The 16,046-nt window shown below is 46.6% G+C and overlaps 2 protein-coding genes across 4 annotated transcripts in view; one reads left to right on the forward strand and one right to left on the reverse strand.

The window, feature by feature from the left end:
• LOC123767121 (titin homolog) overlaps window positions 1-16,046 on the reverse strand; it is a 352,063-nt gene that overhangs the window by 233,619 nt on the left and 102,398 nt on the right. The window lies entirely within an intron of this gene.
• The window catches only part of LOC123767118 (glucocorticoid-induced transcript 1 protein), a 186,349-nt gene that overhangs the window by 125,030 nt on the left and 45,273 nt on the right, over window positions 1-16,046 (forward strand). The window lies entirely within an intron of this gene.

Below are 16,046 nucleotides of genomic sequence, written 5' to 3' on the forward strand. Positions count from 1 at the left end.
TCCGAAGCACCAGGAGGCTGTTTATAACAATAACAACAGTTGATTGCCCGTCCTGAAAACTTCCTCATGAAGGTTATCTTGAGATGATTTCGGGGCTTTAGTGTCCCCGCGGCCCGGTCCTCGACCAGGCCTCCACCCCCAGGAAGCAGCCCGTGACAGCTGACTAACACCCAGGTACCTATTTTACTGCTAGGTAACAGGGGCATAGGGTGAAAGAAACTCTGCCCAGTGTTTCTCGCCGGCGTCCGGGACCACAGAATCACACGTCCAGTGTTCTGTCCACTCAGCCACCAGCTCCCTAGGAGCCTAGGTTCTTATCTTAGGAACATTAAGAGAATCGTGAATAATATCGAAATAACACTTACTCTCTGTAAGAGTAGCACTCTTACTCAAGGCTTTGAATTGGCCCAATTGATCAAATGTCCACGCTTATTTAAATGACAGAATATGGGCCTGCGGGCCGCTCCAAGCAACAGCCTGGTGGACCAAACTCTCACAAGTCGAGTCTGGCCCCGGGCCGGGCTTGGGGAGTAGAAGAACTCCCAGAACCCCATCAACCAAGTATCAACCAGGTATAGCATTAGACTTGTCCAGTCCGAACACGTGTTGCCCCCCAACCTCTGCACGAGGATTTTGTTCCTCTGGCCAATATACACCAAATCGGACACGGTATTTAGGTCGGCGTAGGCTCCAGTCCCACACATTAAAAAATAGCGGCCTCTAAACCTCCCCCCCCCCCAATCACCCCCCCCCCCCTCGAGGTATTTTCGTGAAGTCTGAAATGAAATCTGGGATGTTTTCAGTAGTGTGTTGAATTATTGCCCCTGTTTACCCGCGCGTTTCCACGAGTTACCTGAAAACTACGAACAGAATTCAGAGTGATGAAAATGGTGTGAGTAGGGAAGATGGTGTGAGTAGGGAAGATGGTGTGAGTAGGGGGAGATGGTGTGAGTAGGGGGAGATGGTGTGAGTAGGGAAGATGGTGTGAGTAGGGGGAGATGGTGTGAGTAGGGGAAGATGGTGTGAGTAGGGAAGATGGTGTGAGTAGGGGGAGATGGTGTGAGTAGGGAAGATGTTTACAGTGACGAAGATAGTGAGCAGTGAAGATGGTTGTGGTAATTAACGTATTGTATACAGTAAAGATAGCATGTAGTGATGATGATTTTTTTTTAAAGTGGGGGGGGGGCAGGTAGAAGGGGAAGAGGACAGGAAGGAGATGGAGGGGGGATTAGAGTGAAATGAGGGATGAGTAGCAGAAATGAGGGGAAAGGAGGTGGGATGAAGGGAGAGCAGAGTGGGATTGGGGTGGGGAGGGAGAGATAGTGAGAGACCCGGGCACCCCCGGGTACTCCTCTGGTATGCTAAGACCGTGCTAACTAACTCTTAGTATTAACATATACTAACTGACTTACTCGCGGTTGGATCAGGTCAGGCCATATTTCTAAGTTTCGATTCAAATTTAACAAATAGCCACGATCATATAATAATAATAATAATAATAATTTTTATTTAGGCAAAGGTACATACATAAAGAGATTTTACAAAGTTTGTTGGCTTTATAGATAAGAGCTAGTACATACAATGCCTAAAGCCACTATTACGCAAAGCGTTTCGGGCAGTTATATATTAGTTTCGGGCAGTTTCGGGCATATATATTAGAATGTATATTATCATTCCACAAGAGAATCTCTTCCCCCCCCCCCCTCCACCAACCGCACCGGAGGTTGCAGTAACAGTAGCATTCTGCACCAGGGGCCAGATTCACGAAGCACTTACGAATCTGTCCATCTTAATCTTTGGCGGTTTTGTTTACAATTATTAAACAGCTAATGAGCTCCGAAGCACCAGGAGGCTGTTTATAACAATAACAACAGTTGATTGGGAACGTTTCATGCTTGTAAACTGTTTAATAAATGTAACCAAAGGAGGCGTCAGAGATTGAGGAAAGATGTATACGTTCGTAAGTACTTGCGTAACTGCTTCGTGAATCTGGCCCCAAGCCCACATGCCGGGAATTCTACATTGACCAAGAACTGTAAACACCCCACCCCCCACTGTCACAGGTCTTAGATATTATTTAGGAGAGGGAGCCCAGATACTTGCGCTATCCCCGACATAAGACAACCATTAAGTGGCCCTATACCTCGTCGCGCTCACAGTTACAGCCCCGCTCTTGTGCCAGACAAGTCCACTACGGGATCACCATAGCCCGTGCTACTTGGAACTTTTGGTTCAGAGTTGCTGAATATAAAACAACTCGTCATTCTGTACGGTTAAGGACTACTCATTACCAAGACTGAGTATGATGGGTGAGGTGAACCCATGCTTAAAGATGTGTTGAGTACAACTAGCTGAGTTTACACCTAGTCGCACCTCCACAGATCTCTGGTATCATCTACTGGTACTGGTAATGGCTCAAAAGGGCCACCATTTATGGGCTATTCGTGCCCGTGCCACCTTTTGGGTGGCTTAATCTTCATCAATCATCATCACCTTGTTGTGCTAGCAGGGGTTGAGCTCTGGCTCTCTGGTCCTGCCTCTCAACTGGTGTACAGGTTTCTGAGCCTACTGGCTTCTATCATATCTACATTTGAAATTGTGTATGGAGTCAGAGCCTGACTCCATACAGCGCCTGACAGCTGAATAGACAGCGCTTCAGATTCGTAGTCCTGAGATTCCGGGTTCGATCCCCTGTGGAGGCGGAGACAAATGAGCAAAGTGTTTCTTTCACCATGATGCCCCCGTTACCTAGCAGTAAATAGGTACCTGGGAGTTAGACAGCTGCTACGGGCTGCTTCCTGTGGGTGTGTAACAAAAAGAAGGCCTGGTCGAGGACTGGGCCGCGGGGACGCTAAGCCCCGAAATCTTCTCAAGATAAACTCTAGCCTCCACCACATCACTGCCTAATGCATTCTGTTAACTACTCTGACATTGAACAAGTTTTTTCTAGCGTCTCTGTGGCTCATTTGGGTACTCAGTTTTCACCTGTGTCTCCTTGTTCGTGTACCACTCGTGTTAAACAGTTTATCCTTATCTACCCTGTCAATTCCTCTGAAAATTTTGTAGGTAGTGATCATGTCTCCCCTCACTCTTCTGTCTTCCAGTGTCGTAAGGTGCATTTCACGCAATGCACCTCACTCGTAACTCATGCCTCTTAGTTCTGGGACTAGTCTAGTGGCATTCCTCTGAACTTTTTCCAGCTTTGTCTTGTGCTTGATAAGGTACGGGTTCCCTGCTGGGGTCGCATACTCCAGTATGTGTATGTGTGTGTGTGTGTGTGTGTGTGTGTGTGTAATCTTAGTATGCTTGTGGCTGTGTAATCTTAGCTGTGCAATGTGTATATTCCTGAAGACGTCACGTTGTTGACGAAACGTCAAAATAAAGTAGAAAGAATAAATGATTTAGTGTTTCTTCACCCTTTAGAGCAGCGTTTCTCAACTGGGTTCCCCGGATCTCTAGAGTTCTGCCAGAGGTCACTAGGGGTTCCGGATGGTGATAAATAGGCTAATGCTAATCATGTACAACTGCTTTGAAGAAGAATGGTTGCAGAAGAGCCGGTCGGCCGAGAGGACAGCATGCTGGACTTGTGATCCTGTGGTCCCGGGTTCAATCCCGGGCGCCGTCGAGAAACAATGGGCAGAGTTTCTTTCACCCTATGCCCCTGTTACCTAGCAGTAAAATAGGTACCTGGGTGTTAGTCAGCTGTCACGGGCTGCTTCCTGGGGGGTGGAGGCCTGGTCGAGGACCGGGCCGCGGGGACACTAAAGCCCCGAGATCATCTCAAGATAACCTCAAGATAGCCTACTCAGCAGGCTAGCTGCTGCAACTGATTCACGTGATGCTAGATTCATCACAGGAATCAGTTGAACTGATTCTTGTAGAACTCTAGGTTCTGAAGAAAAATGTGTTGACATTAAGTGACAAGCTTCTTTGATTTAAAAGACGAAAGGCTTTGGAAAAATCATGTTGCTGAAGGAAATCTTGAGATGTTTCAACTACCGCTGGGGTTTAAGAGTGAAGAAGGATATCATCAAATATCAAGTCTTATTGAAACCCATCTGGAAGAACTGTTGACCGAACGCCAGCATTATTTCCCCTTCCTTTCAACACAAGTTTATGATTGGGTGAGGGATCATACTCTGAATTCTTCTGCTTCCTGAGAACTTGACTTTAAGAGCAGGTGAAGAACTTTGTGAGCTGCAATCTGAGCGTTACCTTACCTTGAGGTGCTTCCGGGGCTTAGCGTCCCCGCGGCCCGGTCGTCGACCAGGCCTCCTGGTTGCTGGACTGGTCAGTCAGGCTGTTGGACTCGGCTGCTCGCAGCCTGACGTATGAGTCATAGCATGTCTCAGCGTATCTGAGATTCAACACAGATATGTCTCAGTCTCAGCACAGCGTACACTCAGAGTTGGGACTCGCTAGTCTATCCCGGGATAAATTCTGGATTTCTGTGACAGATGATTATCATGCCATTTATTGGAAAGCAATAAATATATTGCTGCAGTTTTCACATTCTTACATGTGTCCGAGAAAGGTTTCTCTCAGTCTCAAGAGCAAAGACAGACATCGTCCCCTTTCAGTTGAAAACGAAGCCCGTGTCTTTACATATGTAAAGAAGGGAGCCGGTCGGCCGAGCGCACAGCACGCTGGACTTGTGATCCTGTGGTCCTGGGTTCGATCCCAGGCGCCGGCGAGAAACAATGGGCAGAGTTTCTTTCACCCTATGCCCCTGTTACCTAGCACTAAAATAGGTACCTGGGTGTTAGTCAGCTGTCACGGGCTGCTTGCTGGGGGTGGAGGCCTGGTCGAGGACCGGGCCGCGGGGACACTAAAAACCCCGAAATCATCTCAAGATAACCTCAAGAAGATGTAGAGTTCGATCCGGAATTATGTATTTGTCTGCCAAAAGACAAGCTCGGGTGAACAGATCCACAAGAGCCGTGACGAGGATTCGAACCTGCGTCCGGGAGCATCCCAGACACTGCCTTAATCGACTGAGCTACGACAGGGTTAAAAAGAGTTGAAACCGAAGTTCTACTGAACTTACTGGATCCTGCAGCCTCTCCGAGGCACAAACTAGGGTTTTACACAACTCGTCCCCTGCACTCGAGCTATGCCAATAGGCCGTACTCTTTTAACCCTGTCGTAGCTCAGTCGATTAAGGCAGTGTCTGGGATGCTCCCGGACGCAGGTTCGAATTCTCGTCACGGTCCTAGTAGATTTGTTCATTTGATGCATCACATTAGTGTGATTTCTGTGTGTAAAGCTCGGGTTTCACATTAGAGAAGCAAATTTCACAGCCCGTCCTCATAAAGTCCAAAATCCATTTCATGCACCCGCCAAACCCCCTGTTTGCGAATTGATGAATTCGTCCTTGGGGGTCGACCGCCGGATGGAATGGACTTGGTCTGAGGACGGGTTGAATTTCATTATCTGAATTGCCTTCGAAAATAACTGTCTTGACCCACATACAATAAATCAAGGCAATAGTGTATGTTTTTTTTTCAACATTGTGTTTACAGATATATATTAATCACAAAAATCTATCATATTTTTTAGATTAATATAATGTCGTGCCTAATAGTCAGAACGCACTACTTGGCCTAGTATGCAAGGTCCAGTGTGCTTAACAGGCAGTGATTTTCGTTATTTTTATTTTTTTTTCCAGATGCATTATTATTGTTAGAAAATAATTTTCCCAACAATAATTGTTAGAAAATATTTTTCCTAATTTTATTAGGAAAATTAATTACTGGCTTAGGTTAGTTTTGACTCAACGTAAAATTGCAGTCATATATAATACAAGGAAAACTATAATTTCATAAGAAAATGAAAAAACAAATTCAATATTTCGCGAAAATTCGGCTTGTTAGGAAACTCTGGCTATTAGATACGATTATATTATATATTATATATTATATATATATATATATATATATATATATATATATATATATATATATATATATATATATATATACATATATATATTACACACACACACTGCCAAAGTAATGAAACTAGGCAGTGGAAACAGGAGGCCAGACAGAGGATACAGAACAGGAGATGAAGTACTTAATGAAACGGACAGAGAGAAAGATCTAGGAGTTGATATCACACGAAGCCTGTCTTCTGAAGCCCACATAAAAAGAATAACATCTGCGGCATATGCGAGGCTGGCTAACATCAGAACAGTGTTCAGGAACCTGTGTAAGGAATCATTCAGAACCTTGTACACCACATATGTAAGACCAATCCTGGAGTATGCGGCCCCAGCATGGAGCCCGTACCTTGTCAAGCACAAGAAGCTGGAAAAAGTCCAAAGGTATGCCACTAGATTAGTCCCAGAACTAAGAGGCATGAGTTACGAGGAAAGGCTGCGGGAAATGCACCTTACGACACTGGAAGACAGAAGAGTAAGGGAAGACATGATCACAACCTACAAAATCCTCAGGGGAATCGACCGGGTAAACAAGGATGAACTATTCAACACTGGTGGTACGCGAACAAGGGGACACAGGTGGAAACCGAGTACCCACATGAGCCACAGGGACGTTAGAAGGAACTTTTTCAGTATCAGAGTAGTTAACAGATGGAATGCATTAGGCAGTGATGTGGTGGAGGCTGACTCCATACACAGTTTCAAATGTAGATATGATAGAGCCCAGTAGGCTCAGGAACCTGTACACCAGTTGATTGACAGTTGAGAGGCGGGACCAAAGAGCCGAAGCTCAACCCCCGCAAGCACAAATAGGCGAGTACAAATAGGTGAGCACACGCGCGCGCGCGCACACACACGCGCGCGCACACACACGCACGCGCACACGCGCGCACACACACACACGCGCACACGCACGCGCGCGCGCGCACACACACACACACACACACACACACACACACACACACACACACACACGCGCACACGCGCACACACGCACACGCGCACACACGCACACACGCACACGCGCACACGCGCACACACGCACACACGCACACACGCACACACGCACACACGCACACACGCACACACGAAAACTGTTGGCCCCTGAAGGATTCGAACCCGGTCAGCCAGGGTCTCCATGCCCCCAGCAGCGCAGTGCTGTAACCACTCAACCAGCGACCGTCTCAAAATATTGGGACGTGGTGAGGCACCCAGCACCCGGCAACACTCGTGGCATTATTGGGCACAGATATTTCATCAAATCACTTGCATGCTGGGGCTGCAGGCATCAAGTGGGCATCAATTTTGAATAGTCCCCCCATGATTGATGAAGATTAAAGCCACCCAAGACGTGGCACGGGCATGAATAGCCCATAATCTCTCAAGCCAATCTGATTTATAAGATTGGGAAGTCAATTGGATACAATGTTGGGTTGTTGTTTAAGATTCAGCTACTGGAAACAAAGCTTCAAGTAGCACGGGCTATGGTGAGCCCGTAAAATGTTGGGTCATCTTGAGATGATTTCGGGGCTTAGTGTCCCCGCGGCCCGGTCCTCGACCAGGCCTCCACCCCCAGGAAGCAGCCCGTGACAGCTGACTAACACCCAGGTACCTATTTTACTGCTAGGTAAATATAGCCATAGAAATAAGAAAACAAGGTGAGATGATGGACCAGTAAACAAAGATTACAAAGTTATGTCACGGTAGCGAGAACTCTGGTGACAGTTTCGAGATTGATGAAATAGAGGGAATACAGAGAACATATACGGCACGCATAGACGCGATAAAGCACCTTAATTATTGGGATCGTCTCAAAGCTCTCCAAATGTACTCGCTAGAAAGGAGACGAGAGAGATACTAAATAATATACACGTGGAAAATACTGGAGGGCCAGGTCCCAAATCTACACAGTAAAATAACAACGCTACTGGAGTGAACGATATGGAAGAAAATGCAAGATTGAACCAGTGAAGAGCAGAGGTGCCATAGGCACAATCAGAGAACACTGTATAAACATCAGAGGTCCGCGGTTGTTCAACGTCCTCCCAGCGACTATAAACATATTGCCGGAACAACCGTGGACATCTTCAAGAGGAAACTGGACTGTTTTCTAAAAGAAGGTGGGGTATGTGGGCCTGCGGGCCGCTCCAAGCAACAGCCTGGTGGACCAAACTCTCACAAGTCAAACCTGGCCTCGGGCCGGGCTTGAGGATAAGAACAACTCCCAGAACCCCATCAATCAGGTATCAAACAGGTAAGCAGGTTGCTATTAAGAAAAGTGTGTTGCTAAATAAGCCGCCAGTGCTGGCACTAACACCGCCCAGTGCTTGTCAGTTTCTCCAGCTTGCAGGTGCAATGTGCAACATGTGACAATATTGTGTCGGGACTCGAGAATTGAAGTGATACAAATTTTACCGACGATTGCCCATCAACCGGTGACCGTAGGAGAGGTTGTTCCTGCTGCTTCCTGGTGGTGGTGTGGTCGTTGGCGGAGAGTCGCTTCCTGGCCATGGTGGTGTGGTCGATGGTGGAGAGTCGCTTCCTGGTGGTGGTGTGGTCGTTGGCGGAGAGTCGCTTCCTGGCCATGGTGGTGTGGTCGATGGTGGAGAGTCGCTTCCTGGTGGTGGTGTGGTCGTTGGCGGAGAGTCGCTTCCTGGCCATGGTGGTGTGGTCGATGGTGGAGAGTCGCTTCCTGGTGGTGGTGTGGTCGTTGGTGGAGAGTCGCTTCCTGGTGGTGGTGTGGTCGTTGGTGGAGAGTCGCTTCCTGGTAGTGGTGTGGTCGTTGGTGGAGAGTTGCTTCCTGATCGTGGTGTGGTCGCTACATATACATGGAAAATACCCGAGGAGAAAGGTCGTAAAACAACAACATGCTGGAGTGGGCGACATGGAAGGAAATGCAGAATACAGCCAGTGAAGGGTGGAGATGCCATAGGCACATAGAGCCCTACATAAACATCAGAGGTCCACGGTTAGTCAATATCCTCCCTGCAAGTATAAGAAATATTATCGGAACAAAAGTAAAAGTCTTCAAGAAAAGCTGGATAGTTTTCCGCAAGAAGTTCCAAACCAATAAGACGGTAGTGGATATATGTGAGGCTGCGGGCTGCCCGCTTCAAGCAACAGCCAGTTGGACCAAGCTGTCACAAGTCAAGCCTGACCCCGGGCCGGGCTTGGGGAGTTGAACAACTCCCAGAACCCCATCCAGGTACAATCCAGGTCTGCTGCTTCCTGGCCATGGTGTGGTCGACGGTGATGTGCTTCCTGACCATGGTGTGGTCGACGGTGGTGTGCTTCCTGGCCATGGTGTGGTCGACGGTGATGTGCTTCCTGACCATGGTGTGGTCGACGGTGATGTGCTTCCTGACCATGGTGTGGTCGACGGTGGTGTGCTTCCTGGCCATGGTGTGGTCGACGGTGATGTGCTTCCTGACCATGGTGTGGTCGACGGTGGTGTGCTTCCTGGCCATGGTGTGGTCGACGGTGATGTGCTTCCTGGCCATGGTGTGGTCGACGGTGGCATAATTCCCCACCATGGTGTGGTCGACGGTGGCGTGCTTCCTGACCATGGTGTGGTCGTGCAAGCATTAAATTCGTGGCAGATTGCGTCCTGATCGGGCAGTGCTTCTGGCGAGTTGAAGGTATAAACCCGTTTAACGTGGGCCTTGTCACAACTGATTGCTTTCGGTACTCTGGACAACTTCCACAGATATTTACCGGCAAAGCTCCTCTATTGATGTGTCGGCTCCTTCCCAAGGTCTCGTGGAAGAGAATGTGTTGAATTTTGGGTGTACGTGTTGCTGTGTGGAGTAAAGTTGGAGACATAAACACACCTTGTTATTAGATGGAGAGAGATAATATGGCATTAGTGACTGGCTTGAAGACAACTTCAAGCCAGTCAGTTATATACATATATATTGTGTATATGAGCAGCAAGCAGGTGCAACAGAACTTGTATAACGCGTTCATACATCGTCAGTGAGTGAGAGAGTGTGTGTGTGTGTTTGTGTGTGTGAGAGAGAGTGTGTGTGTGTGTGTGTGTGTGTGTGTGTGTGTGTGTGTGTGTGTGTGTGTGTGTGTGTGTGTGTGTGTGTGTGAGAGTGTGTGTGAGTGTGAGTGTGTGTGTGTGTGTGAGAGTGTGTGTGTGTGTGTGTGTGTGTGTGAGAGTGTGTGTGTGTGTGTGTGTGTGTGTGTGTGTGTGTGTGTGTGTGTGTGTGTGGAGGACGAGTCTCGTAGCTACCTCCTCCTCCTCCTCCTCCTACTTGCTCTCTAGAGGTTCACTCTCCAAATCTTGGTTAGGTGTTTGTGGATCTCTCTCTCTGGACTCCTGCACCTACCTGTCTGTGTTTGGTCTGTAGGAACATTTCCTATCTCATGATTTATTGTGAAGCTTCCTAAGGTCTGTATGTTTACGAGGTACGGCTGGGAATTCACATGATTGAGGATTAGTATAATAATAATAACTAATATTAATTATTATTATTATTATTATTATTATTATTACACAAAATATTGCAGAGGGTTTGATGTAGAATGTTTACAGTGTAGGTATTTATTTTTGCTATAAAGGCTACGGCCTTGAATGAACTAGTCTATGCTGATTAAAAGTAACATCGATTTGGTGAGAGAGTCTTGCAAAGTTGTGGGAGCCGGTGGTGCTGGTGTTGGTCGAGTCCCTAGAGTGGGAGGCGAACCTTCTGAGTGGACCATGGGCTCTGGATATGTTCCCCAGGTACCGACTTTGGCTGCCACTCCTGTCCCGTTATCGCCGGAATTAATTGAAATTGTTGCCTCTAGGGCCTTGTGAACCTTCCCGAGGCTCTTGGAAGGCTCTTAATGTTGTAGCACAATCTGCCCCCTGGCACCAAGTGGATGTGCACAGGAACCCCGGGAGCTTTTGCTGCTGAGGCCAAGTGCTCTTCGGAGGTACTTTGTACGGCCACAGGTACTGGACTTTCTCCTTAGCCAAATGGTTCAACTAGTGGAAACCCGTGTCCGGGCAGTCCCTTGGACCCGTTAAACCTCGGGGGTTACATACTAACCTGCAGCCTTACCAAAGTCTCAAATCATAATCCCCTCCTCCCGCTCCCTCCCTGTTATAAGATAAAACCCCCAGGGTGGAAGGCGTCTTCCTCTAGGTCACTGACGTTATCCGCACACGGCAGGGGGAATTGGTGTGCGCAAGGTGCAGACTGGTGTACCCGTAGGAGGCCGTGCTGCACCAGAAGGTTTTTCTCCTGCAACGGGTTACATACGAGTTCAGTCTTCTGATCTGCCTGGAGGTCGTCGTGGCGAGTGTGCTATTTTCTGCCCGTGTGATGTCCCTTAACAGTTCGATTCCCTCCAGGTGGTGCCTGTACGGCTTCACTTGGGAAGAGAGTACACTCTCCAATATGTACTTGCCTCTTAAGTGTTTTAATTTCACATAGGGAACTTGGATGAATTATTCGCCAGCTCCACTTCCCTTTAGTATACTACCCGAGCTAAATAGCGACCATCCCTTGGGAGGCTGTACCTGAACCCACCTAAGGGGAGACCTTGCCTCTTTAGTAGAGGATTATAATTGATGCATATTGAATGCCAGTGAAGTAATACACCGCCGTATTCAGACCAGGAGCTTCTCGGTAATCAACCTGGTGTTCTGCTCTTGTGTTGTACATCGTATAGCAGTCTGCTGCGCCCTATAACATTGTGGCAAATCACAGCTTTTGACACTGACAGTCATTGACAAACTGACATTGACAGACAGTGAAGAGCAGAGGTGAAGAGCAGGTGCGCCATAGGCACAATCAGAGAGCACTGTACAGTGTGTGGCTCAGTTGTTGTGTCTATAATCTTCAGAAACTGAATGTATCTCTTAACCCTGATAAAACTGTTCACTATATTCCCCCTTGGAAAGATGTGGAGGTCTCTCTGCATTATACTCCCATCAGTGTAAAACAAATGTATAACACTGACATTTTGAGATGTATAACATTAGAAGCTATTGACAGTCATCTTCAAATTCTCAAACCGACTGAATCCTATGCCTTTACTGATGGCTCTGTGCAGTTAGGCACTGGTAGAACAGGTTGTGCATGTGCAGTGTATAAAGGGAATGAAATGATCATGACTAGTACACAGAGATTGAACAACTGGGCAAGCACGACACAGACCGAGCTATTGGGTATTTATCTAGCCACTGAATACCTTAAGCTCAATGGTGGTGGAGTTATTTTCTGTGACTCTAAAAGTGCTCTGCAGTCCTTAAATAACCCATCACAATGTATGTCGGAAGTAGCTTGTAATATTAAATGGAATGTAATTTTTGCCAATGATAATAATTCTTGTATAAAATTTGTGTGGATCCCATCCCATGTTGGAGTTGAAAAACATGACTTTGTAGATCAATTGGCCAATGAGGCTTGCAGGAAAGAAAACATTGATTATGATTTTGGACTATCTAATGCAGTTATTAGAAACATACAAATTAAAGAAATTAATTCAGATTTAGAAGAACTAAGAAATGCACAGAGACCTGAAAGCTGCAGTATTAAAAGTTATGACAAGTTCTGTAATAATAGGTATTTGTATGGTCAGCACAGTAACCGGACCAGGCAATGTGATGTAGTAATCGCGCGAATTCGCCTTGGCTATAGACACATCTGGCAGGTTAGTGAGGCTGAGCCACTACCAGAATATTCAGATTGTAAACTCTGTGATAAACCTTTAATGCATTCACTAGAACACTATATTGATGAATGTGAAACCGTAAAGGACTTTAGACCTCCTGGCCTATTGTACCACCAACTGTGTAACTATTTTATTGACTCAGGTGTTCTGGACGACATCCTAACAATTTACCCAAAATTTGCTTGTCCATTTTAAAGAATGAAGAACAATTTCTACTTATATTCTAAGCTGTATCACTTATGAACCCATCCCTGCACTTGTGTGGCAGTGCACAATAGAAAGTTGTTTTCACATATCCACACATTAAAACATTGATTGTAACCATGATATATGTGTGCTTCAGCCTACAGTTTAGGCCTATTGTCTTATGTATGACCCTCTGTCCTGCGTGACAGTGAATACTAGCATTAACCTCAATTTAATAAGACTATCAAAATCCTCAGATTAGGCAAAATTGTAATTAATTTTGTCAATAAAGATGTTAATAATAATAATAACTGTATAAACATCAGAGGTCCGCGGTTGCTCAACGTCCTCCCAGCGACTATAGCAAATATTGCCGGAACAACCGTGGACATCTTCAAGAGAAAACTGGACTGTTTTCTAAGAGAAGTTCCGGATCAGCCGGGCTGTGGTGGGTATGTGGCCCTGCGGGCCGCTCCAAGCAACAGCCTGGTGGACCAAACTCTCACACAAGTCGAGCCTGGCCTCGGGCCGGGCTTGGGGAGTAGAAGAATTCCCAGAACCCCATCAAGCAGGTATCATTGACATTGACAGACATTGACAGACATTGACAAGTCATAGCTTCGGGTGAATACTTTGTTGGTGTCTACAGAAGAGACCCGCGTCTTCCCTACAAGTATGAGCGCTGCCAGCAGGAGACTCGTGGGCTGTGAAATGTAGTTCTAACAGAGTGGAAATATACTTTCCCCTGTTTCTTTCACCCTGAATGCCCCTGTTACCTAGCAGTAAATAGGTACCTGGGAGTTAGTCAGCTGTCACGGGCTGCTTCCTGGGGGTGGAGGCCTGGTCGAGGACCGGGCCGCGGGGACACTAAAGCCCCGAAATCATCTCAAGATAACCTCAAGATAACCTCCTCCCCCCTAGAGCTTTGGCATGTGGGGACACATTCCCTGGGAGTCATAACATTCCTTAGGCCGTGATTCACCACGAGTCTGAAGGCACTAACCTTCTTGATACGTACATTTAAGAAAACATTGCAGGACGGAGTTTTCCTAGTGGACTGAAGCTTGACTATCGTCCGTCTGAACTAATCCAGGGAACGATCTTACCCTTACGTCCAGTTTTCGTCACATTGCCTAAATTGTGTGATTCTCTTGAAATCCTTGTGTGGAGTTAGCATATATATTCAATCCCAGGTGTTCTTCATAGGTTAAAATCCTCTTTCTAAGAGGCTTTTTTTTTTTTTTTTTTTTTTTTTTTTTTTTTTTTTTTTTATTGAGATATATACAAGAGTTGTTACATTCTTGTACAGCCACTAGTACGCGTAGCGTTTCGGGCAGGTCCCTGGAATACGATCCCCTGCCACGAAGAATCGTTTTTTCATCCAAGTACACATTTTACTGTTGCGTTAAACAGAGGCTACAGTTAAGGAATTGCGCCCAGTAAATCCTCCCCGGCCAGGATACGAACCCACGACATAGCGCTCGCGGAACGCCAGGCGAGTGTCTTACCACTACACCACGGAGACTGTAAAATTTGATTTGACGGAGATTTGACTCCAAGAAGCATCATGTAAGCAGGCGATGAGTCACAACGTGGCTAAAGTATGTTAACCAGACCACACACTAGAAGGATCGACTTGAGAATGGTCCAGGACGGACCGAAACGTCGTCGTCCCTTCACCTTCTAGTGTGTGGTCTGGTCAGCATCATGCAAGTTTTTTTTTTTACTGGCATAATACCTTTGACGCTATGTAAACATGAGATATTAAGAAATAGATATGGTTTCGGTCTTGTGGAAAAGACGCTCATTTTTTTCAAGAGCTTCTCTCCAATCACAAGTTCCAAGTTTAAGTGACATACAGACGCTCTCCTCAATATTGGCAGGAAGTCTCACCACTGCTGGAAAGTGTCTTCAGCGACGCTGTAATTACTGGTGCAGTAAACACCGTCGTATTCGTGGACAATCTGTTAATCTTCGCGAATGTCTCTTGCACCACGAACCTCCCTTACCTTACAAAACGCTTGTGCTCTCTAGAGTGGAGTACTGCTGCACAATGACAGCCCCTTTCAAAGCTGGAGAAATTGCTGACCTAGAGAGCGTGCAGAGATCCTTTACTGCTAGAATCCACTCAGTAAAATATCTAAATTACTGGGACCGACTAAAGAGCCTAAATCTGTACTCCCTTGAGCGCAGGCGGGAGAGATACATAATAATTTACACGTGGAAAATAATCGAGGGGCTGGTCACAAACCTGCACACGGAAATAACATCACATGAGACCAGAAGACATGGCAGGATGTGCAGAATACCCCCGTCGAAAAGCAGAGGTGCAATAGGTACTCTGAGAGAGAACTATCAACATCAGAGGCCCGAGACTGTTCAACACGCTTCCACTACACATAAGGGGCATAACTGGCAAACCCCTCACAGTGTTCAAGAGAGAACTGGATAAGCACCTCCAAAGGATACCTGATCAACCAGGCTGTGACTCATACGTCAGGCTGCGAGCAGCCGCGTCTAACAGCCTGGTTGATCAGTCCAGCAACCAGGAGGCCTGGTCGACGACCGGGCCGCGGGGACACTAAGCCCCGGAAGCACCTCAAGGTAGCCTCAAGGTAGGTACCTTGAGGTTACCTTGAGGTGCTTCCGGGGCTTAGCGTCCCCGCGGTCCGGTCGTCGACCAGGCCTCCTGGTTGCTGGACTGATCAGCCAGGCTGTTGGTTGTCTGTCTGTAACGAAGGTTACAGATACTTCACAAGTACACGTGCGAGCCGCCTCGACCCACGTGTTTCAGCAAGAGGAAATGTGTCTTCCGCCCATTTCCTTGCACTGATTTTTGACAGGAGATTCACTTGGAAGCATCACCTCAGGTTCCCATACTTTCCGTGTCAGGCCCACACCACACACGGGGTTAATGAGAATGATTTTTGTTGGGGATAGGCAACCTGTAATTACATTATATCATATTTATGCGAACAAGCTTGAATGGTCTCCCCAATCCAATATGCAACTGAAAACTCCACACCCCAGAAGGATTCGAACCCAGACAGCCAAGAGTACATGCACCGTGACTTCTGGGGTGTGGAATATATATATATATATATATATATATATATATATATATATATATATATATATATATATATATATATATATATATATATATATAATCAGGAACACACTACTCGGCCTAGTATGCAAGGCCCGATTTGCCTAATAGGCAGAGTGAAATTTCGTTATTTTTTAAAAG

Source organism: Procambarus clarkii, chromosome 53 (assembly GCF_040958095.1).
Source record: "Procambarus clarkii isolate CNS0578487 chromosome 53, FALCON_Pclarkii_2.0, whole genome shotgun sequence".
In the NCBI taxonomy this organism is placed as follows: Eukaryota; Metazoa; Arthropoda; class Malacostraca; order Decapoda; family Cambaridae; genus Procambarus; species Procambarus clarkii.